Raw genomic sequence first — 26,456 nt, forward strand, 5'->3', positions numbered from 1 at the left:
GCAAGGAACACACTATCACTCAGTTTTGCTCAGAAGATGTTTTTCTCTCTTGTCTTCCAGTATTCCCTCTGAGCTCTGCATTTGTGAATATTTCATCTTGAGATCTGGCCTTTGACTGATTCTTTGGTATTTCTTATGCCTCTTTCTTCCCTTTTTCTCTCTCTCATCACAAAGACACAGGCAGATAAAACATGATAAACAGATACATAGAGTTGTCCTGTGTCTTCCCCTTCTTTCCCTTCCCTTGCCACACTTCTTCAATTCAGGCTTCCCTGGACCTGCCCAAAATAGTTTTCCATTGCTCCTTCTTTTGTTAGAGGAAAAAAAAAGGCAATTGTTAGGCCTCTCATTTACTCAGAATAAGATGTGGTTTTCCTTTTTGAAGGTCTCAGAACAGCAATGTGCTGCCCAGCACCCCTCAGTGCTGAATGTATTGCTTTACTTCTGCAAGTTAGCTGTAACTTCAGGAATCTTTACTGCATCATGAATTTTGTCTGGCGCTAATTTATTAAAGTTATTAAGAAAATGGATTATTAAAATAAGCCTTGTTATAGATTTAAAAAAAATACGTTTAATCTTATGGTAAAAGCTGGTTTAAGATAGAAATCATGTGGTAATAGTAAGATGAAGGTATTTCAGTTAAAAAGAACTAGAAACCACCATGTCCTTATCTTATGTAAATGTTACATTGTGAAAATCCTCTCAGGCTTAGTATGACTTAGCCTGTGTAACATTTCAGCTGTTATATTTCAACTGCAACAACAAGAAAAGTGTAATCTTAACAGATCTTATCAAGTAACCACAATCCTTCCACACTCAAGGACAAAATAGCTCCTCATGAATGCTATGTACTCTGCATGTAAGGGCTCTTCTGGGGTTTGGGACTTCTGTCTTCCCTTTTCTTCCCTTTCTGAAGGAACAACAAAAGTATTTGCTAAAAAATGGCCCAGTCTAAGTTCCTGGGAGCTTAAGAACAGTGTCTCCTTGTGGATTACAGCTGGCAGCTGTAAGGTGTAAAGTTTTACAATTTACAGTGCTGGAATTTGTTCTTCATTTTAATCTCCACCACTCAGACCCCTTTAGTTTTCTTGGCGAGCTGTGAGACTTTAGATTACTAGTTAAATAGAATGTTCTGCCTGCAAATATTATAATGTATATATGGACCAGAGGGAATGTATAGTAAATGAATGCAAAATGCATTAATAGTGTCTAGTTTGGGGAGAAAGGGTGAAACTACAGGAAACTTTAAGCAGTTACAAGAACTGTCATAAGGATGAAAGATCATTTTAAATGGGAATTAATCTTTTTCTGTCTTTACAGAGAAATCTTGCTACAGTCAGCGTAGAACTAGTATACACCTTTAACAGAATGGACATATTTCTCCATTACGTTATTTAGACTGAATTTAGATACCTTTGGAAATTCTATAATATTTTACAATACTAATTTTACAATACTAATTTTACAATACTAATTTACTAATTGAGTAATTTAATTTCTGTGGCATTCTACTGCATTTACCCCATTGGATTGATTATCATTATGTTTTTTAATTATTTTTTACAACAGCTGGACCACATCATCCCCTTCAGTGCTACAATCCTCGAAAGAGTTTTAGAAGACAGCTTGGTGAGGACTTATTTGGAGAGAGATGCAGGCTCCAGTTTTCTTCAGTCAAAAAAGAGCCCCAGTTTTTTTCAGTCAGAAAAGACACTGAACTATTAATTTTTTCAAATTTTTAAGCAGATGTCTATGTCTATTCCTGCTTGCTTTGGCCTCAGGCAAGACTTCTGGCTTATTGGCAAAGTTGCTGTATTGTACCTGCGCTGTATGGGGTTTCCTCTGGCTCCACCTGACCCTAATAAAACCCCAAAGAGGCAGAGAAGAAATAATAATACCAGGACCCTAAAGCACTTGTGGCTAGAATGGATGTTTGCCACATCCCTAAGCCCCATCCCATTCACTTCTTCTTTAACCAGTCCAGTCTTTCTTTAATTCCCATCTAGGAATTATGTCTCCTCCTGTCTATCCTGTGTAGGATGTACTACACAAATGAGTGTGTAGTACAACCAACCACCTAAAGAACACTGAGTGGAGATGCCATGTGCATAAAGTGGGTATCCAGTCAGGGTATTTCAGTGGAAAAACAGACACACATGTCCCCCTTCTTCTTATTTTAGGAGACATACCACCAGCTATTTCTACAAGTCTAAACTGATGGTTAACAGACTGTGCTAATCCTTCATTTAAAGCTTTACCTTCATTTAAAGGAATGTTCCAGTGAGGTACAATTTGGGGTTACTGAAATGGCCAAAAAAAGACCACTGAAAACAGACGTTCAGAGAAAGTGGAACAAAACTGTTATCAGTCTTATTTAAGGTTTGCACTCCTCTGTTCTCAGACATAAAATAGATACAAAACAGCCACTGTCTTTGATAAAACACTTCTCTCACAAACCATTTTTAAAATAGCTTTCGTTAATTAGCTGTGGCTTCACATCTCAAATTTAATCTGTGTCTCTGCAACTGCTCCCTCAAGACTCCTCATTGACATATGCTTGGTCTCTCCCTCTTCTTCAGCCTGACTGCTGTGCTTCTGCACCAGTCTCAGAACACAACGTAACCTATGGATAAAATTTCAGCTGCATTTGCAATTTTGTCATCTTTATGAGATGAAGCAACACCTTGACTTTGGCTTAAAACTCATTCTTCTTTCATCTTATGCTAATTTAAAAAACAAATGGAGGAGCCTCTTCAATCAAAGAATTATAAGAGACTACATACAAAATGCTTCACTCCAATATTTTCAGAAAACTTAACATTTACTTGGACAACTTTGGGTTAGCAACATTTTCATGGCTATTGCATTTAAACTATTGAGTTCCCCCTTTTAAACAAAATCAGTTTACCCTATGTTTTGAAGATATATTAAAGTCCTATGGATATTGGGGTCGTTAGTCTGAGAACATTCCTTCTACAGACTATCCATAAAAATACCCAATTGCAGCTGAGTACACTGTGGTATCAGCAAAAAGCTGTACACTGTTGGGAAGGTAAAATACATTAAGGTAAGTCATACTTTTTAAACTTTGTAAGCATATGTGCTCGCAAACATAGCTTACCCTCTTTTTCACCAGCTGGACATCTGTAGTTAGCATCATGGTAGTTCATACATTATTTGTAATTGTGCTCAGCATGGAGCTTGAGCTTTACTTCAGAGCTAAAATGAACACATTTGGATTTCACTTTATTATTAATGTCTTTTAAAGGGCACAGATCAGACGTTTTGCAATTTCTCTCAGAGGCACTGGACAAATTACAGAGACTAGTATAGGATGATTAGTTAAGCAGGATAGTTTGCAAAAAGGTTTCCAATTCATGGCAAGCATCTTGAAATGGTTATTAATTACAAACACTTTAATGTTTGTATTCTTTTCCCAGAAGTCAATTATTCCTGCAGCATTTACAGCATTCCTCCCACCATATGGGGCCATTTGCTGACTAGCACTCCTTCAGAGTTTCAGATCAATTCAAGCCAATGTTATGTGAATTGGTGCCCAGCCCACTTCCCAGCTGAAGTTTGGAGGCAGGTGGAGCTTGATGTGTGGTGACCGCTGCTTCCTGTGCACTGCTATAGTCATACAAGGTTTAACAAAAGCACAGCACTGCCACAAATGTAAGTATTTCATGGAGAAAACATAGAATACTTTTTCTGCAATGTTAGCTTGGACTACTTTGGGAAGGTTTCAGATGACCAGCTGCACAATAAACCACTTGAGTCTAGAAAAAACAGTGTCTATCAAAGAGGGTGTGCCTCTTTCACAGATTTATAATAATGTTGGAACATTTCAGCTGAAATGCTGTCCAGTGTAACTCCAGGTGTTTGGCCACATCTGTTGTTTACCCAGATGAAAATTGTGCATATTGAATAAAATATACTTTTTGTAATTGATTTTGTGAAAAAAAAAAACAAAAAAACCCTTCCTTATTAATTTCTAAATTATAAATTCCAAGATTTAGCATGCAATAAACTATAGAAGCATGCTACAAAGTATTTTCTCTGTGCAAAATGCTATCAACAGCTTATCAGCAACCCATAGATTCTCCATACAACTCTCACTTCCCAATATTATTGCAGAAAGAAAATTGTATCAGTACAAAATTATGACACCAAGGACAAGATCCATGACTTGCACTCAGATATATTTTGTTGCAACTTTCAGACTCTTTTCAAAATCTGAAATGACAGATGATTTAGAAGATGGGAATAACTTAGTGAATATAAACAGTGCTACCATTTCACTCTCTTTCTGGAACAGAAGACTTTTCCAGGCTACCTTTCTTTTTCCTTGTCCAGTTAATAACGTTATTTATATCCTTTTCCAGAAGGTATGACAGCACCCATTGCTTAGTGAGAGTCAGTAGCTGGGACTGTGATATTTGCATAGGATACCTCAACAGATTCAAGATTAAAACATCTGACATGCTGCATCTCTTCCAGGCACATTTTATGTCATGCAAGGCCTGAACAAAGTCATTTGGCATTACTAGAGCCCCACAAAATAAAAATAATTTAATAACATTCTGTTCAGGACAAAATATTTTAAAGAATTGATGTCGCCTTTACATTCCCATTTTGCAGCTTTATTCTTCTACATGTTCCTATTCCCTTTTTAAGTGATAAAAACAAAAATCATGGGACAGGAAAGAAGAGAGAAAAACCAAGTTTGTTTCTAAATCTTGAAACTCTCACATGGCTAAGAGATCAAGGTTCATGAGTGATTCCACAGCTTAATTGCAGGTTAGTCCTTCATCTGTGCATTAACTCCACCCTGTTTCATCCAGTATAAAATAATCCTCAAAGATTACAACAAGGCCACTTGAAGATTATTGTAGGATGCCAAATGAGATTTCAAATATGGAACACCTCTAAAGAGCTAGGACACAACTGCATCCCCAAGATTATTCCATGCTGCACACAAAGTATGCTTATGGATCTCTGAGTTTGTTTGGCTTGGTTTTGTTTTCTGAAAAAAGAAAATGATCGCAGCAGGGAAGAGTTCAGGAACATTTCCTTTAAAGAACCTGTAATGAGGCTTCAGTGGAAAAAGGAGCATTTCTGCTGCACACTTTTCTGCCCACAGGCTGGGCACACATGGGGAAAGGAGGTAATTGCTTGTGACAGCCGCCATCCTGGGGTAGAGAGCTGGCGCCATTTTCCCTCTGCCTTTCAAGCCATGCAGGCGTCCGTGGGGGCCGCCATTTTGTGTGTAGGCCAGCCGCCATTTTGTGTGTAGGCCAGCTGCCATTTTGTGTGTAGGCCAGCCGCCATTTTTTGTGTAGGCCAGCCGCCATTTTCCCTTTGTCTCCCTGCGTGCCGCCAGCAGAGGGAGCCGCTATCTCAGGAGGGGGCAGTACCCCAACAATGTGGGTGTCACTTTGTTCTCAGGGAGTTCCTGAGGTTTAGCAATTTTGTATCTAGATATTATTTACTGTCATTTTCAGTTTTGCTTCTTAGTCAACTGTTTTGTTGTGTTTTTTTTTTTTTTTCACTTTTATCTGCTGGTATCTGTTCCTTATTGGTGGGAGAGGATTGGTTGGAACTAAGGGGAGGAAACTCGTTTCAGAGTGTCCACCTCTTTAAATCTCTTAAACCAAGACAGATTGTTATTGCCTCTTTCTTTCAGGATATAAGTCAAGATCCTTCAGGACTTTCCATGAAACATTGTAGAAGTTAGTGCAAAAACACTGCTCTACGACAATGCAGTTGCTTCAGTTTGATAGTCTGCACTTAGATCAGGAAAAAATCCCAGTAATATTCAATAATAAAGTACCCCATAATACAAGTGTTCATAGTTATCAAAGATTTTTTTAAAGAGAATTTTAAGTCACTTTTAAAATTAAATCACTTTAAAAATAATAAATAATAATAATAATAATAAGCAACACTGTTCCTATTAAGCTTCCCATTCACACTTTCTCATGCCTGCTACTGTTTAGGCAATGAATAGTCATGAATATAAACATGATTTGTAACATCTGTATACCAGCGATAGAATGTTAGCAGGCATTTACACTCCTTTGTTTGGGATATATATATTTATACAAAAAGAGAAACTTTGCCTTGTGATCTTCTCCAGAGATGATTTCACACTCCAAAGTCTGGCCTTCAAAATATTCTAATGTCTATCATATGACTCTGCCGGAGCAGAAATGGAAGCAGAGAGTTTCTCAGCCCACAGCCAAACCTTTCTACCTTCCCAGAAAACAAAAATAAGTTTAATTTGTGAAACCATTTTACAGCCTATCTTTGGAAAAAAAACCAAAACACAAGTAGACTGCATCTGGGTTTGTCAGTACATAAAAATTCCATCTTCTGAGTTAAAATTCCCCTACTCCATAGCTTTTATTTACTGTCCCACTTAAGTTAGATGAGGCAACACAGCTTAGCACATGAGAAATTCACACTAATTTACTCAACCTTTAATAATCACTTGCAACCATGTGAAGACTGTTATTTCAGATTCCCATGCTTTGTTTTTGTTCTTTTTAAATTAACTCAAAATCGTGAACTTAAATGACTATTTAAAATTAATGTCTACCATTTTGGGCCAGGTCCCACAGGTTTTAATGTGCATTTTCAGTTAAATTAAGAATTTACCTAAGTGGAAAGTTCCTCAAGGTAGAAACCTTAAATTATTGTTAACTAATCTAAACCAATAGCTAGGAAGGGTGATATCACACTTCCTGGTGTGAGGTGTGCTCAGTGATGAACACTAATAAAGACTAAGAAAACAACCATCTGTGACCTGATCACTCTATCTTTCTAGTCACAGCTAAACCTCTTACAAAGATTTATTAGCTAGATAATATCATTACCAAACTTGGGTGTGCATGTACATATCTGAACATCTCATCTGCTGATGAATTAGCTACCATTCTTGAACAGCAGAACAGCATCTTGGTCAGTGGCTTCAACACAATTTCTTACCTGCTGGTCACTTTGTTTCTCTGTACTGTTTGCATGTAAGAGCATAAACGATTTTGATAATTATTTTCCTCCAATTTACCACTTCCAAATTTTTCTCTTCCTGAGTCTCAGGTTCCTACCCTGTACAGAATTCTTTACATGTAGGTCATTGTGCACTTAGAAAGAAGCTCTAATTTGTCTATTGACTTTTAGCAGTTCAATCACTAATGTGGAGTTGGTAGTTGTCATGACATGTCAGTCACAGCTGGCAATCCTTCCTGACTCATAAGTGAGAGAGGACTCACAAATTCAGGATTCATGGAAACCGAAATGAGCAAAGTTATAAAATACTTTTGACAGAAGGCACAGGATTGCAGAATAGTGATGCCATTTTTATCACTTGACAGTTTAAAATGAAATATAGTCTGTGATACACCAAAAGGCTTCTATGAGGGACTTTTAACTTTAACTGCAAATACATGTCCAAATGAAAAGCAGTCTTCCTGTGATTGTTTTGTTTGATTTTTTTACACCAAACTGCTTTGTGTTATTGTGGTCCACTCTGTGATTCTGCAGTCAGCACATCTAATAGTCTATCCCGTTCCTTTGGAAAGAGAATTCTTTATTAAGCACTAATCTTTAATTGGATCTGAAGCATTTATCTTCTGGGATGAGCGCTGTTGCCAGTGTGCTGAAAAATGCCATTAAAAATTTCCTCTGTCATATTCCTAAATCTTAATCTGAGTAATTGTCACATTCAGACTTCTCAATCAGCATGAAAACAGTCCATCTCAGCCACTGTATAGAGAAGATAGGTAGGCTTGAGTGGAATATTATATATCCTTTCCCAGTCCTTAAGTGTTGCTACATACAAAATACAGATTCTTTGCTAAAACTACATGGTATGAACAGTCAAATGGATTCAGTTATCCTATAATGTCCGCATTTCAGATTGACTCAAACCTTCTCTTCTGGAAAGCATGTAAGAGAAAGATTAACGTCAAATAGGAAGCTTTAGAAAACACGGACATCTGGAAGTAAAGATATCATAGTGGTGTAAGCCACAGTGGAATAAAACATTTGTTTAATTCAACCTTTAGTCTCTAAAGCCAGTCAATATGGAAGGGGAGCCAACAACATTTAACAGCACACAGTTGTTTACGTAAGGTCTGCTGTGCAAAAGAGTCATCCAATTTTTGCAAAACCAGCAGGTGCTGGGTGTGCTGAACTGTCAGAGCACCCAGTTCCAAGAGTAAATACATGTCATGACTCACGTAATTTCTGAACCCCTTCTGGCTGGCTGATGACCTTTGTCACCTCCATGAGCCCCTTCTTGCTCAGCCTCTTGCAGAGGTGCAGGGAGAAAACCAGCAGCAGTGACTTCATAGAGATGGTCCACATCTACTCCCTACTGCTGCCCAACACAAATCCTAGGGCACGTCTCAGCTGGATGTGCAGCTGCAGCACTATGAGAACAGCTGGCACAAAAATTCAAGTGTGGATGTGCAAGAGTGTTACAAAAAGTTACTAGCTTTGAATATGATGAACTATTTTGCTGGTGATTTTTACATTGTGCTGATTTTAATTTCCTACTCAGCAGGTTGAAATATTTTCTTCCAGACCGTCTTTCTCCTTAATTGTATAAGTCTGTTTCTAATTGAAACTGATATTAAAATTAAGTAATTATTTTTCCTAATGTCATTTCCTGTAGTGCATTAGAATGCTCAAACATCTTTTATTGTACTGTAGTGTTGTCAAAAGGTAACGTAACAACTACAAGTACAGTATTTTTGAGCATCCTGATTTGCAAGCAGTATTGCACCATGAGTAAAATATCCAAACTAATTTGCTCTGTGTGATCCTTCAGTGAAGAACAGAGATTCAGTTCAGTATTTTGTAGACTTTCTAAAAATGAAAAGATTTTATCTAGTAGATGGCGTGGTAATAGAAAATACCTTAGAATGTCAATAAATTACACTGATGAACAGAATCTTGTCAGCTACTGAGTTTAACACATTTAAATACAATTTAACTGTGTCTATAGGCAAGATTTGAGAGACCAACAGTGATTTACCAAATAATGGTCACAATTCTGTAGTGCACTGAGTCTCCTCCATTTTATTCAAGTCAATGTAAGTCAGAAGTATTTTGCTCTTTTGCAGAACTGAATGATAGGATCAAGGATAATTCTGTGAGGAAAGAAAATTAACTCTGTAGGAGTTTTCAAGAGAAAAAAGAAAGAAAATTAACTCTGTGTAGGAGTTTTCAAGAGGACTTGCATCTTCACTATAACTCTTTGGTTAGGACATGTTCCTACAAAACCACCCTTTTTATTTACTTTTAGAGAAACCAAAATACCCCATTCCTAAACCCAAAGGGTGAGGAACAGAAACTCTTTTAGCCATTGCTACTGAGCACTATCAAATTATGGATCAAATGATGATGGCCATTCTAACATCTTCATAAGAAAAAACAGAAAGGAAGCTGTGGAGCAACTATGGAACATAGTTGATAAGGGAGTGCCTTTGCAAGGCACCTTTATATATATGACAGAACTAGAGCAGAGTCTATTTCAATTTTAGATGAAGACTGAACAACTAGAATTGTCCAAGCTTCCCTCTTGCAAAAGATATCTCTCATACAATTAATCATTTGTATTTGTATGAAATTCTACATCAGTTGGAGACTGTCAGGTCCAGTCTCGTAAAGCCAATTACAAGCTTATAATTAATTAAGATAAACAGTATTCAGGGTGGAAAGAAGAAAAAGAGGGGAAAAAAAGAGGAAGGATGCAACAAAATTACATGGTGGAGGGAACACTGGATAGCCATCAATTTTGTAGTTTGAAATTTTGCAACAGAAGTTAGCAAATTTTCAATGTAAGCATAAGAATGCAATGTAGGCATAAAAGCTCATTTCCTTTGTTCAAAATCCTGCCAACTGATTTGACACTTTTTCTCTTATTAATATAGTTAGAAGGGCATAAAAATTAACTACTGATAGCAATTAAGTAGTTTAGCATCCTAATGAACTTCTACTTTATCTGACAGAATCAGATTTTTCTTTGAGAATCATGTTTCATTCCAGGATATAAAAGAAGAAGCAACTGGCAAAACAATAACAAGGTTGAAACTGTTTTAGGAAAGACTGCAAAAGATTTGTTATTTTACACTGAGCAAAAGCAGGTTTCTCAAAAGCATTGAAAATTCCCAGCAAATGAAAGCCAGGTATCATGCACACTGAAAAGAATGTATCATAACTTACACCTCTTGGTCATTGCATGTTTCAGATCATTTATGGACCCAATTTAGCAGACTATCTGAGAGACCAATGCAACTTATTCCTAAGTCTTCATATATAGACTGCATATTTCTAGGGTGGGTAAATTATAAAATATCTCACTGTTACCCATTTCTTTGAGAAACAGTGCTAGAAGGAATGGGATACATTTCCAGTTTAAAGGCTCAGGAGACTTCTTCGTTGTTACTCTGAAGAAAGGACAGTCCTTACCCTCACTGCCAGACTCTGAGACTCTCTTCTGGTGTTAAGCAGAAAAGTCTTATTTTAGAAGGCAGTCAAAAGTGCAGTTGGTAAATCAGATAATTTCATGATATAAGCAAGATCTCAGCAGAAATGTTATTGCCCATCATCTCTGCTGAGTAAAAAGTCTGTTTTTATATCCTTACACGGACATAGTAAGTAGATTCTCAGCCCCACAAATATGTTTCTCATAGAAGATCAGCTGAGACTGCTGTAAACTAGATAAAGTAGTGAATACATTAAGAATTTATTTTTAAGCTTCCTCTTGCTTCATTCCCTTTCTCTTCTGTAGCCTTTCTATCTGCATGAAAGTCTTCCACCTTTTTTTGAGAGCTATTTTTGAGCTTTGTCTTCTCAGAAGTGCTTATATCACATGCTAATTGACTTAATTAACTACAAGTCATAGCTTCAACAAAAGCATTTCCTATCTAGTCAATGTGACCATTAAAAAGTGATTTGCATTACATTTGGAGCTTCAGATGCTTAGCTTGTGAAAGGGGCTAATGAAGCATGTGCTCTGGGCACACAAATCAGGTGCTAGAGGTATAGAAAGCAGTGCACAATTCCTTTGCAGAAAGACTTTAACTAGTGGTTTTCCAATAAAAACTGTCTTTTTTTTTCAATGATAAAATAATTAAGAGAAACGAAGAACATAATTTCAAGCAATTTAACACTTATAAGAAAAAGCAGTCTTTTTTTGTCATCATTCACAAAAGTGATTCCACATATATTAGGTCAGGAACTTATTCTGTAAATTATAATTTGAAAATAGAATTTGGAAGGGAAAGTGCAATGATCAAGTGTTACTAATGACCTGCAGAGACAAACCTGCATAAACACAGGGCTGTTCTCTTACAACCAGAAATAATGGGGCATGCAGACACCAGAAAAGGACACGGTTCCAGGTGAAATTTAAGTCACGCGTAAGTGCCAATGTACAAAAATATAATCCTGTGAATCTCTGCGCAGCTGCTAACAGAGCTTGGATTTGCTTAAACTCTGTAGGCACTCTTGTTTTCATCACAGACTTTACATTGATATCTGTAGCTCCTATTCTTGGCATGTGCACACGTATTTCTTGTTGGCAGGGCTAAGCCATGCTGTCTGCACCTGGTGCTCCATCTAATTTAGGACTGGAGGGATGGAATTGGGAGCCCCTGCCCAAGGCTGTTGCACAGGTCTGGGAGATGTTCTCAGAGCACATCTGAAATTCCTGCTGTCCACATAACACGCAGGTGAAGCAAGAAATCCCTCCAGAACATGGCCAGGAGAAACAGGTGTTTAATTGTCTCCCTTTTTCCTTCTCTTTTTGCTGCAGTTGTGATCTCAGCAGCCCAAGGGATGTGAGGAAGGCTAGACCGCATCCCCACCACCTGCTGTGTTCTGGCCACTCTCATGACAAACGGAGACTGCTACATCTTCTTCATCTTAGCTTTTGGCTGGCTTTGGAGTTAGCCCTGCTTTGGGGCTGACCCTCAGAGGTCCCTTCCAGCCTAAGTTATTATGTGATTATAACACAATAACACCTGCTACTCATATTTTAAAAGCCAGCAGTAGTCCTTGCTAATTTTCTGCAAGAAAAACTGTAGACCTTTTTTTTTGGGAATTCTACAATGAATAAGGGAGTAGGTATAAATAAGAAGAAAGACTAAGGAAAGTAAATCCTGTCTGTGGAGTTTTTCACACTGGTGAGATGCAGATGGTTTACTATGCATATAGATGCATGATTCTGCCATCCCTTAATGGTACTAATTAGTAGTACCCAGATCTCCTGGGTGCCTAAAATTTCAGTCCCTAAAATTCAGATGTGATACCAACAGGATTGCCTCTGGGGAAAAGGAACTTCAACTCCAGCCACTCAGATACCAGCTAAAATGCATTTCAGTTTCTCAGTGAGATCCTTTATTCAGCAACTCCTTTTCTGGTTTTGCACTAAAGAAGCCTGGCAGAGAGCTCTTTTCACTCCTGCACCATTTTGAGCTGAGCAGCAAGCCATGAACCAATGCCTACAGATTATGGCTCTGGTTATAAAAGTGCTTCTTGAAGTTTTAATTCCTTACCACTATTTTTACCCAGTTGAAAATAAACTGAAAATCACGTTAATGCAGAAAAAATTTCAAAATATTGTCCCACCTATCTGCGAGATGCCAGCAGAGCACAAGTAGACTAGGGATCATGTCTCTATTCATAGGCAGAAATTAGAGGAACACAGGTACAAGATAAACTCCTGCTAAGCAGCCCTGGAGAGGTGCTGGGCTGTGTCATTTATCCTGGTTTTGGATGCTGTTTGGTGTGCTGGGGTGCAGTGGGGGCAGGCGCCTGGGTGCAGCAGGGCACCAGACCCATCCCACTGTCCCAGCCAAGGACAGCCTGTCCCAGGGCTCTGGGCCCTCCCTGGGGATGGGGCTGGGCTGAGCCATGGGCTGCTGGCAGGAGTGTGTGAGCAGCTGGGCAGTGATGCTGCTGGGGCACACGATGGGGGCTCGGGGGCTCACATGGTGTCACAGGCCATGGGCAGGGTGGGGCAGCGCTGGGAAGGGGACCAGGATCCTGAGGACCGTGGTGCCATGGAACATTCCAAATGTTCCTGTTCCAAATAGGAAAGGAGGGATGAGACCATCTTTTTTTAAGAACTGTAAGTAGACATACAGCTACAAGCTCTGCAGATCTTCTTCTCCCCAGGCCTGAGCTCTCCCTTTTCACTGGAATGGCCAATAAATGGACGTAGTTTGAGATATCCTGGTAATGTCCTGTGACAACAGCTGTTGTAAGTTTCTGCTCTCATACATATAAATCATCTTCTCTTCAGTATCCATGGCAATCCAGAAGGTTCTGCTCTCAGGGTCCTGACACCTTAGGCCTGGGTCTTTATGTATTTCTAACTCAATTCTCAGATGCGCGTCTTGCAGAGCTGCCTCAAACACCCCGTTTTTAAGCTCAGGCTCTTGGGTGGTGGGGCAAAAGGGCACCCTCTAGCTGTGGCTGAGTGGGCATAGGCTTCTCCTCTGGTCTACAGATGCTTCTGGGAATTACAGGAGACTGACATTCCCTTGCAAGGGGCTGGCTGCCCATGTGCTTAAGCATGTTCATCCCTTGCTTCTGTTCCTTATGCTCAAATTAAACTGTGAAGTTTTAGATCTAAATCTTTGGTAATGTCTGGCACCACACAAAGCTTCTGGTCTTGCTCACAGGCTTATTTCTGCCAGCTAAGAGATCCTGTGTGGATCCCTAACAGTAAGCAGAACTTTGCGGGAAGTGGGAACTGCCAGTTCTGCCAGGTACTCCTTTGAGAAATATGTTATCTACTGGAAAGCATCCTTAAACTCTTCCTCAGTATTTTGTTTCTTTCAACAATGATTCTTCTCAAGAAGATAATTTTAAAAAATGAATACTTTTTTGGGGGGTTCAGAAATTGTGAAGCTTCCAAATAATTTTTACCCACATACTTTTTTCCTTTCTTAATAGGTGAAAGATCACACCTATTTAACCCTGACTCCAACTGTTACCTTCTACTAACTCTGGCCTTTTTTTCAGTGATAATATTGTGGTTTCTTGCTGCACAGGCTCGTGCACCTATGTCCAACTTAAAACAGATAAATGCTTCATTTGTTTTGGACTGGCGGTTAATTCATCTTCTGATGCAATGACGTCTAAAAATTCCTGTTTCTTCATTCTCTCCTGGCACCAGTAAACTGTTACAATGTGGTGTAATTACTTACAGTGTCTGCATTCTCTTCTGAAGGCCAGGAATTGTGTTGTTTATTGCAATGCACGGAACTGTTCCATGTATGCTGATTTTCATCTCCACACACTTTATTTCTTCCTTATTGCAGCAGTTAATCTTCTTTTGCATCTTCTAGGTCAAAATTGCCTTCACTTCTCCAAGGTAAAAATCCAAATAAATTTTTAAAGATTTGAAGCTGGATCCCCTATTAATTAGTATCTTCTGTTTCAGATTTCCAATGTGATTTGCTATACAGAAACTTAGCCTCCATAATTTGAGGTGTTTCAACCCTCTGTAAGTCCGAAAGTCTTGTATTTTCTCTTTTCATTCTGTGATTAAGAACACCTCTCTACCATTTCATGTAACATGAAGCAGAGCATTCCTCCACTTCTGTGAGTTTCAGAGTGTGCCTTTTCTGTCTATCCTGGTGTTTGTGTTTTTTAGTTTCCTTTCTGGCATCCTGCATCCATTAGGAAGCGCAAGTATCAAAGTGCTTGACAAATGCCTGCTTTGGGTTGTAATCTCCCAGTCATTAACACTGGATTGATGCATTTCCAGATCACTAGTAATATATTGATGGAGATCAGGTGTAGTCATACAAATACTGCTCTGTAAAACTAAGAGCACTCAACAGGGTGTTAATGCAGCCTTTACACTGTGTGGTTTTTGATCTTGCACTGTAGACTCTAAACCTGACTCCAGTGTGCAGTCAGAGCATGACCTCAGTGCCCGAGTTGTAAGCTGGCAGCACACAGAGAAAGTGAGCCCCGGCAGAGCACAATACATTCCCTGCAGCTTTTGAAGGGTTTGTGAAATCTGTAACTTCCCTGCTAGTTTAGCAACTCACAAAAAGGAGCCTCAGTCAAAGCTGAAGATGCGTAGCAGTGTATTTTTCTTGCTACACAATGATATAGGTGTATACACAATCAAATATCCTTGATATCTAATATTAAAAAATGAAAAAAAAAATAAAGTTTATAAGTTTGCCATTAATCTGTAATTTTTTTCCCCTGCCTACATATTTCAGAGTCCAGAATCACGTCATCACAATAGCTTTGGGTATGAATGCAAATTTAAATATACATTTCATGGATGTCAGTATATATTTAAATTGATTTTAAAACTCAAGTATTAAAGTGCTCTTTAAATACTACTGATTTTTTTTTTATTCCTGTAAGATATGCCTGTAACTTATATTGTAGTTTTATTCTATGAAGTTTCTAAAGTAGACAGGGAGAATGCTGCAGGTTAACCAACTTTACATCAGAAGCCCAGTTGTGAAAAGGTGAATGTAATTGTCCTAAAAGTGAGCAAGCTGACATGTAGAAAGAGCGCATCTATTTCTACTTTGTTCTGCAGAACACAGTTTATTATATTAGTCTTCATTCTTATTTGCAAAATAGGCATGGAAAAGGATTTCAATATTCTTAGGATTAAATCTAGGAAGAAGCACCTATGAACATATTCTTTATGCTGCTGTCAATGCCAGTACTAACCTTATTTCATAATTCACAAAAGGCTTCAGTGGTTGACTGGAGGACTGGGAAGATTTGAAACCTGACATTGTGTAAATTGCTATTTCTATCTTTGATAAGGAAAGTAAAACATGTGGAAGATGATACACTGGGATAAAGATGTAAAGACATGGCTCTGGAAGGGGTCACTAGGGATCATGTAGCTCTTTTAATTCTAGTGAGTGGAGGTCACCTATCAATTAGACTGGATATCAAGCTTTGCCAGAGCTGAGCTGGCTCTGTGCCAACAGAACATCTTCCATGTCATCATTTTTACATAAAAACATCCTAATGCAGTGAAGCCTGAGTGCCCTTGGATGCATAAGCAATGGACTCAGTGAGAGATCAGGGAGGATGCAGATGAGTGAATGTGAAGTGGCAAGCAGGATACAGACACAATGCTGAACTGGAAAGACTGAAGTGAGCATTCATCCCATATTAATGCTCATCTTCCTGCCAGCTTTGTGCTTATCACTGTGTGCATTGAAAGGCTGTGAGTTACAGTGAACAGGGCTGGAAGATAACCTTACAAAAGATGGGATGGGAGATGTGGAACCCTGTGCCTATAGAGACACTGAAGGCCTGGGGTGGTAGCAGAGAAAAACTGATTATCTGTGACAGTCAGTGATTTACAGCACACATCAGTATAAAAATCGTTTTTTTCCATCCCTTGTTACATGGCCCTGTAGCATCTCTTTTCCTTATTCTCAGAAGAGAAATCTGAAGACTTTCTCTGAACCTTCACAGGTATTCTGCCTGTGTTTGGAGGAAAAAGAATTTTGAACAGGAAACATTCAGTTGTGAGCTAAATCCACATGCAAATACTAAAATTTATATTCTGGGGTAAATGATTTCTGAGGTCTGCAAGCTTAGAAGACTGAAAAATTACCAGAAGCCTGGCAAGGTGACATTGTCATCCTTCTGCAATTACTGCGGTACAACATAACCTGAGTTTTCTTGAGGAGAAAACAATCCATACTGAGTTTGTACAATAAGCCTCTGTCAAGCACTTCCATTTTCAGGAATCTACAGTGTGGACAACGCTTTGAACTGGAGTAAATCAAAGGTTAACAGAGGGGCTTATGGAACCCAAAACCGTACATGAACCAATTCCAGTCAACCAAAAGTAACCTATAGTTCAACACTTGGAATTCAGTTTTCTTTTCCAGTAAGACTTTTAAAGTCCAGGTAGGACTTTAAAAATACAGAAGCATATGACACATGTTTATGTCTACATAGACCCAAGAGTGAAATCTGAAAGAAGGGAAACCTAGCAGACAAAACTTAAGCTTATTTTCTTGGCAAATGTAGGCATTTTACTTTTAAGATAACTATAACGTTCCTCAGTTAATGTGGGGTGGTGGCTTTAAGAGTTCATGCCTTGAAGGCTTGATACTGACATTCAAAATTTGGTTTATACAGTAAAAAATACATTGTGAAAATTGGTTGATTTTCCTCCTTTTTTTTTTTTTTCTCATGCTACAATAAAAAGAACATTTTATTAATAAAAAAAACTTCCCTAATTTAACTTCCTGGGGAAAAGTGTATGAGGACTAGTCTAGATTGTTGATACTTGTTTTGTAAGAGAACATGTATTGATGTCCTTGCTACATGCCATAAAGATGGTACAGAGATCATGAAAATTCCTTATATTTTTCACTGAGTAGAAAAAGTTATGATTATACAGGTGACACAGAGAACTGTCACCATCAATTCACTTTTTCTTAGGCTATACAAGATATCCTGGACTGGTAGGAATACAGGTAGGAATGCTGATTATTTGGCTGGTGATTATCTGTCATACTAATAAAGGAAAACCTAAAAACATTTCAAGAAAATGAATAAATTCTTGAAGAAGAGCATGCACAGAACTACTGCCAATATCAAAGAACTACATATAATGAATCTCTTTCATAAGGTTCAAAAAAATCTCCTTTCAGTAACCACATAACTGGAGGAAGGCTATGATCTGGGGAACTGAACCACTTATCTCTGTTTCCCAAAAAAAATAATAGAAATCTTTGCAACTGGTCAAATCTTGTATCCTTATGCATCCTTGGTAAAAGTAGTTATAAAATATTGCCACAGATGTCTTTCTCCACAACTTGCTAATATGCAACACTTCATCTGTAATCTTCAGAAGGTAAAGCTAACTTTCCTGGTACATGGAAGCTTGTGAACTCCAACCCTTCCTTCCTCCTGCCAGTGTTTTTTGCATTAAGGTACAGCCCTAAGAAATCACATTTGGCAGCTTTCGTTGAAATGCTTGGAGTCAAGTGGCTACAAAGGATCTCTTCAATTTAACAAGTACTATCCCACTCAAACAGTGGGAAGTGTTGGAGGTGAACCATGCAGTTAAGAAAGCAGGAAATGCATTAAACAAATAACACTTTTTGCTCTCACCACTAATAAATACTGGCTTCCAAATGCCTGATAGGATATCATAAAGCTGTCTTTGTTCAGATCTGAGCAGAAACTGCTACTCCTTAAGTATTTCACACTGTTGGTGCAGGAGAACAATGCAAAAAGACTCACCCATGCCAAATAAATACAAAACAGCATGCTCAGACACTGGATTTGTCACAGGAATGGTTAGGAAAAAACCAGGCAGGAAATCCATTCCAAGAAAAGCCAACAAGGATTTTTAACACTGCTTCTTCCCTGAGCACTGCAGCATTAAAACAGGCTTGCATAAGGGAATGGGAAATGGGAATTTAAAAGCTCCTGGGGTTACTATGTAATGCTTAGATTTGTTCGAATGATTGACATAACAGATTGAAATTGGGAAGATGTTCCTTTCATGACAGTATTACCTCATTTCATATTCAACAGACAGCAGTGAGAATACTTGCTAAAACAATACAAAAAGGTAAGGTGACTTTCTTGTCCAGAACTGAAAAAACAAAAGTGAAAATGAAATCAGAGAAACAAGACAAAACTTAATGGAAACGTGATTATGGCTTTGTCTAATTTGCAACTTTCATCAAATCCTGAAATATTTGTAAAAATGGTGAAAGACAGATCTAGACACAGTAAAATCAATTACAGAAATGCATCAGTCTGTGCCATTTAAGCACAATGCTGCAAGGGGTTTATTTATACACCGTGACAGTACACATATGATAATTTTGCTAAATCAAATTGTTACATTCAAGCACATTTGAGTCAAACATATAGCCTCACATCTTTAATGCTCACCAAGCTGGCTTTGAGTATTCCCATTAGAGATAATTATTTATAAAATTTTGTGTCTGTTGAGCATACAATGTATAAAAATAGATACACTAACTGGAAACAATTCTAATTTATATTCTGTTCAATTCTTTTGGTTTACATTTGCGATGTTCCAAATGGTCAACATATTTCTTTTCATTAATTAATTCAATCACTCTTGCTTTTGTTTTCTGGTTTAGCTAAACAAAGTCTAAAAACTTTCCATTGTTGCTGTTGCTGTGTTTCCAAAACATCCTGTGGTATGTCAGATTTGCTACATATTTGGCTATTTTTCGGGCCCTTTCTGTCAGTGTTCAGTCTGCTATCATGCACTGTTCTTTCTGGCATCAAATGTCTGAATTTCCTTCCTAGATTCTCTGGTATTGGTTCACAGCATACTTAATTTGATCATGATACAAACAAAAATATTAAATGTGTATATTACACATACCATATTAAGCTTGCAGAAAAGGCTGGGGTAAATATGTTTCAGAAATGTTTACTTTCTTTAACTACCTAATTTATTTTAAAAATGCATTTCTTTAGATTTGTTTGTGCCTATTTGGTGTCCATGTTCCATAGATACTTTTGTAAATGCTCTTCACTGAGTAGTAACAACCACTAATTTTGATCAGATACTCTTTTAGTAGCAGGAAATACAGTTCATAATTCATATACCATTGTTAATCAACACTTAATTTGCCATTGTTGCTAGCTTATGATCCTGGAGGGTATCTCCCACTTATTTGTACCACAATGCAGTGCCTCGTGACCTAGACTGGACTGAAGTTGTGAGAGAAAGCAGATAAACCAATGTCTGCACAAACAGATCTTGCTTTATGGCAAAAATTATCCAGTCAGAAAGCAAAGCAGTGGAAAATAATTGTTACATACCATTTGTGAACCATCTGCAGGTCAAGTTATTCCCTGAAGAAATTAATGTATCCTTCAAGACAATTATGAGAGATAAATAGGATCTGTTAGTACAATTCACATCAGGGAGGAATCACAGTGAACAAAGAGACAGAATCAGATGGGAATCCTGCAGGCTGCTTTTTAGCTCTTCAAATAGGGTTTAAATTAGATATAAGTAGGTAATGTATTTTATATCTAGGATCAGAATTCACATAAACCAAGTGAAAAATTAAATTAATCAGGCTGTTTAAATGTTTTCCTGTGCTTCTGTGCAGGAAATAGACACTTGATGAAAAATATTCTTTTTACAAAGAAAAGTGACATTCAGTTAAAAAATGAGAATGCTTTGTAGTATTCTTCTGGAAGGGTTTACTGAAGAATCCTTATTTTTTATAGGAAGTATTTATTTCCTGTCTGCTTTTTAGGGCAACTTAGCAACAATTGCAGAGGTAAAAACCTTGGCATTTTAAGCCAACAAAAAAATACACAATTTTTCAGAAATTGAGTGTAAACATTTCTAAGGCCACTTTCAACAGAAGATACATTGGTTAGACACATAAAAAAGGAAAAAACCTTAAAATATTAATATATCTGTAGCTGGCTTTCATAACAAATATAAGGGATTCTTTGTAAAAAAAAGTCTGTCTAGAATAATTTCCTTAGGTTTTTGGGAATGCAGAGCACAGGAATGCATATTGCTCAGCACATCGCTGTTTTTGAAAGCCATACAAACTGCATATATTGACTGTGTATGTTGACATTGTAACTTTCTAAGTTTAAAACTTTGCAGTAGGAACTGACCTTTTCAGCATTTACAAAAAAAACAAGAAGTCAGATTTCTTATCTGTATGAAATCTTATTTTAATTATTCCAAAATATATGTTACAAACTTTTACTTCAACTGGAAAATGGTACTTCTCTCTAACACCCTGTTATCCCTCAACTGAAGGAAAAGAAAAAAAAAAGAACAGGTAAGAAGTCCATGGTAATTGGAGATAAAAACTACATTTATAATAGAAATGATAGTTGCCCTGAGGAGATGTTTAAAGAGTGAAGGTCAGTTTTTGAAAAGCACCTTGAAGAGCATTTTGTTGTTAAGAGGATTGTCAGAATGCAGCTGTAGTGATAAGGCATGTAGTGCATATGCTCTTCTGCCAACAAAGGGGGATATTTATGATTTATCACATATAAAAATATTCACCAGTCTGAACACAAAACTGGTTTTGTTTCTCTTTAATAATGTCCTCTAGGCAACCTGGGGATGATGAAATGTATTGCAATGCTCAATGGCAAGCCTGTGATTCCACTGTTTAAGGGAAGAACTCCAGTTCAATAAAAAATGTTCAGAACAACCTGGAACAACACACCCTACCACACTGCAAAGCAGTGCAAAGCACAATGACACTCCCAAAAGAGAAAGTAAATCCTGCACCCATTTCCTGCAGAAAGCAGTTCCCTCACTGACCACACCACTGCATTAACAAGGCTGCTCTCAGCCAGGACTGGACATAACAGGTACAAATCAGGCTGACTTCCACAAAGGGAATTATCCAGCCTTTGGTGGCAGCATGCCCCAATAACACAGAAGAGCTATGCAGGAGCAATGGTTGTTCCTCAAGAACTTTGTGAGCTATTCACTGCTACCCTTAGACAGCAAGGGAAAACTCAGCCCAAAGTGCCTGAAGGCATAACACAAGCAGTGGGTGGGAGGAGTAATAAACATTTTCCCTTCTTCCTTGTTTATCCTGTCAAAAAACTGCAGATAACACTCAGAGCATACACATGCTTCTCCCCTGGGCTATACAGGAGTAGAACCATATCAGGGCAGCACTGCACCACAGACTGGTGATGCTGCAGAGCATAGAATGAATTTGGGGAATCCCAGACTAACAGGCATATGTGGCCTCTGGGAGACAAGGTAATAATACAGCAGTTTTACCTGGTGTAAAGTGGGTCTGTCTTCCCTTTCCTGAGATGGAGAATCAAAATGTGAAGCTGGTCTCAAACCTTACCTAGCTAAAAAGCACTGAATTAAGCTGACATTAACATCTGATGACAAACTGCATAAAAACATGAATGTTCCCAGATTTACTCTTCCAAAATCTTAGGTGCAGTTCACAAAAGACAAGTAAATTAGCAACATATGAAGCTGTAATATTTCAGTAAACTAGAAGTGAATAATTGTGATACCTTTTATACTTTATTTTTTTCTGTTGTTGCTAAATCATAACAAACAGGATTTTTATTACATTTTCCCCACAGACAACCTGAAATAGTATTTTAATTCTCCACTGAGATTCTACCTCCAGTTACATAATTTTCAAGTCAATTATCCTGCTGTAAAATATTTTCATAAAATCACTATTAAAAATGTTTTCTATAGAAATCTATGCTTAAAACACATCCTAAATGGAATTATAAAAATCAGTCAAAATTTTTGTCTGACAGTCAACATTTTTTAGGTTCTATTGAATTCTTCAGTTATTAATTAACATTCCTATCTTTAACACATGGTTCATGAATGAGAGATGTGCTGCCTATGAAGAGCTGGTAGAGGTGGCTAACTAGTGAAACATATCACTCAGATAAATTTGATTTCTTGTTTTGCAATATTTTATAAAATTCCTGCATAGAAGAAAGACAGACAGGAAATATAGGGGAAAATGAAAAGTGAATACAAAGTAAAATCATGCTATGAAAATATTCTGTTAAAGTACAGTGACAAGTGCTGCTTTTTTTAAGAATTAAGGCTAAATCTTATTTTTCTTGTTCATAGAATCAGTTAAATGGTGTTAATGAGAATTATACCATTGGATTCAGTCAAAGGCTGTGACACTTCAGTTGTTCTTGGGAACAAAAAGTGCCATTTAACTCTGTTACTGTATCCAGTGCCCTCATTGTTAAGGACTAGTGAGAGAAGAGAAAATCCTGAGAGTTTTGATGCATTCAAACATATTATCTGAAATTTAAAAAAAAAAAAAATGAACAAAAAGCCATTTAAGCCTTCTCTCAGTATATCAGGAAGATTTCAATGACAAACCAGCATTCACAATAATTTCTATACTGTTCAACTTCAATATGTCTGGATAAAGGAAGCATACACAATCTCTTCACCTTCAGAAATGTAAATTTGGAACTGTCCTTGTACAAAAGGTATTTGATCATCCACACTGTTTGTCTTCAGCATGCTTTTGTATCCAAGCCTGCTCCCATGGTAATCAACAGAAATTAGCCAGTGACTCAAATGACAATGCAGATCTTCACTACATTCTTGGACAGACATCTTTTACTTAAATCAAGAATTTGTCTAGACCTTAATCCTAATGATATGCATTTTTACTACGAGACTCTCTACCATTATTTATATTCTCAAAGTAAAACTAAAATCTCTGTGAAATGAAAGCACTTCTGTATTAGCTAATTATAGTCTCTCAATAAACACCAGAGAACTTAAAATTGATATAACTTGTTTTATATGCTGCTCATTGAGTATTTTGTGAGTTGTTTTCTTTGAATTGATGCTCATGCCTCAGAGTATAAAAAGCTTAGCAAATGGCACATTTATTCAAGCAATGTACAGCTCTTTTTGCAGTTTTCAACATCTGTGTGTCCTCTTGATGACTTTAGCCTTTCTAATACTAACAAGTGAATTTAGGATTTATAGTTGAGAAACAGCATGGTTGCTTCTGCTGTCAGTCTTTATTCATTACTCTAATAATAGGAGGTGTAATAAACAGCATGGATTTACAACTGTACATTTTAATTATTGTTTCTGAAAGTCTCTATAATCGAGAGAGGTGATCACTGCTCCTTTCTGCTTTGGCATTTTTTCCTTCAGTGCCAGACACTACCCAGTTATTCAGTAAGCAGACAGCTTTGCTCTTTTCATCAGTGAGTCATGAAAGAGTTGACAGTGCATTAAGGCCATCTCAGCTTCAGTCTAACAATCTGATTTGTTGGCTCAGTAGATTTAGTGCATCTTGATTTTCCTGATAAATTCCATGTGAAACCCAATACCGGCTACCCTGACAACATCTTTATCTACATCAGTAAGCTCATACTGGTCAAGATGCAAAAAGAAAGAGACTTATATAAATCTGAGAATTCTCTAATGAAAGCATAAGTTTCACAGGTTTCACATGCAGAATTTGTTAATCCACAGATAAACTGCAGCTAAATTCAGAAGTGATATTTTGCTTTTGGACAGTCTTTGTAACTAATTATTTAATATCTTAGAGATATTAAATAATTGTATCTTGTTAGCATGTGTTTGCTACAAGAAGAAATAAAAAGTCCTTATAATGACTGTGAATGTAATTGCAAAACACTAAAAAGAGATAATTAATAATCAACTACTACACAAAAAAAAACCCCAAAACAAGCATAGACTTGAATTATAGAATAGGTATAAAATAAGTGTTGTGTAGAAAACAGCTTGATTTCCTGGGGCAAACAGTATATCAGATCGTTGCCCCCCAGAAAATTGTCACTTTTGCAGCAAGTTCCTAAAGTGTAAGGCAGTTTAAAATGTGACTCTCCTGTTTACTTACTGAAAGTTCCAGTTTTCCTGTATTCCAGGTAAATAACATAATTACATTTCTTCCTACGGTTTATAAAGACCAGAAATACACTTTATGGTAACTGCAAATCCATGTAATCCTGTCTATGCATTTTCTATTTGCGAATTATCAAATTCTGGCCAACAGTGCACCTCATGATGTAGCCTGTCATATACTGTGCTTTCCTACCCAAGAACACACACAGTACAATTTCAATTTCTTCTACATTTAATCGTTAACTAGAAACTATTTTCTGGAGTACTTCAAATGCACACTTCTGAGAAAATTATAGTATATAGCAGGATTCCACTTGGATAAAACAACTTAAATTTACTCTAAAATCCATAAATAAACCTAGGAATAGCTACCACTCCTAGCAATTAGTTGAAATACTTCACCGTTTGGACAAGTGTATTCTTGGTCCAAGGTCCACCTGTGGAACATAAACCACAGGACATTGTAGACCTGTTGATGACAGTCAGAAGTGACTGAAGTAACAGACTGAACTGACTGAAAACAGCTGTTCAAAGGATTTCAATAATGGTATCAGAAGAAATCTTTGAATGTTTGGCATACCTATTCTAAGGGTTCTGTGGCCTTTTAGAATAAAGCAGAGACTAGAATGTCATTCTCTCATGATTTCGTTAACAGCATCACTGTGAATGTGAGACAAGTGTCTATTTGTTTCCAGTTTGATACAGACATTGCAAACAGCCTTGAAGAGAACGTAGGTTTATACTGGGAAGATTGGTGAACAACAGCATGTTTTTGCAGTTTGAGGTCAATCTTCATTATGTTGGTGGGTTTCCTTAGATGTCTGAGTTTCATGATAATGTGCTCTGGAATTCATGTGAGGAAAATGCTTTTGAGCTCTCGAATTGAGAAAGACTTGTGAAGAGAAGATATTGTGCACAGTAATTTTTAATAGCCTATGCCTCTCAGGATGTCTGGTGCTTACTAATCTTTCTGATCATCAGGAATTAATTTAAGGCAGAAAGCAACAAGAAGCCTAACTGTGGTGTAGCTTCTCTGAGGCATGCTAAATCTCTGAAGGATTTTAGTCTATCTCAAAGTGCACTGAAATACAACATTGACAGAGATAACAAGCAGGGATAAGCAAATTCAAAGAAACCATCTTATTCAGCAGTTGCCTGGAGATACAGGATATAGACCCGCCAATCTGAGTTGGTTATTTCAGACAGGGAGAGAACTGCAGCTGGATTCCCAGAGAATTAGGCCATGGTCCCATCTGGCAGGATTTTGGAATTCAAATTTTGAATGGATTTCAGAAACTTAGGGAGCTAAAGTACAGTTCTAAAGGTTAGGTGGCTGGTTTAAGTGTCTGGACAACTGTACCTCAGTTCTGATTTGCTTACAAATACTGACAATTCTTCATGGCCCACAGCCTAGCACGAATTCTCCTCCTTTCAGTGCACTAGGCTACGCATCAGGAAGGAGTAGAAGAGATTTCAGTGAGAATGCTAAAATGCATGGGATAAAGAGATTTAAAGATGCTTACAATGATGAGTATTCAGTTACTTTCCTGGGAAAGGAAAGCCTGAAGCACCACACTAAGTTGGCTAGTTCACACATAAGCAGGGAGGACTTGCTTGGTGCTGGTCCTGTTTTACCCCTTGCCCTTAGTACCAGTGATATTTGGCAATATAAAGACACACTTAGGATAGCTTTTAGGAAAGAAGTAAACATAAGCCAATAAGTACCCCAGTCATTTAAAAGACATATTGCTGCCACAAAGCCAAATATATTCAGCATGCTTCCCCTGTGCAGATTTCACGCCATCACAGGGCATAGTCTCAAGATTTTAAGTCCATCAAGACATACCAAAAGTATGTTAACTCTGAACAGATATTAAGCACTTTAACAGTAATGAATAATGTCAATGAAGAAGATAAGTTACCATAAAAATATACCTAATATTTAATCGGAAACAACCCCTTGAAACTAAAATCCCAGGAACTAAAACAGCACAAAATTTTTTGTGGTGTGATGTTACAAGTGAGA

This window comes from Molothrus aeneus, chromosome 5 (genome assembly GCF_037042795.1).
Source record: "Molothrus aeneus isolate 106 chromosome 5, BPBGC_Maene_1.0, whole genome shotgun sequence".
In the NCBI taxonomy this organism is placed as follows: Eukaryota; Metazoa; Chordata; class Aves; order Passeriformes; family Icteridae; genus Molothrus; species Molothrus aeneus.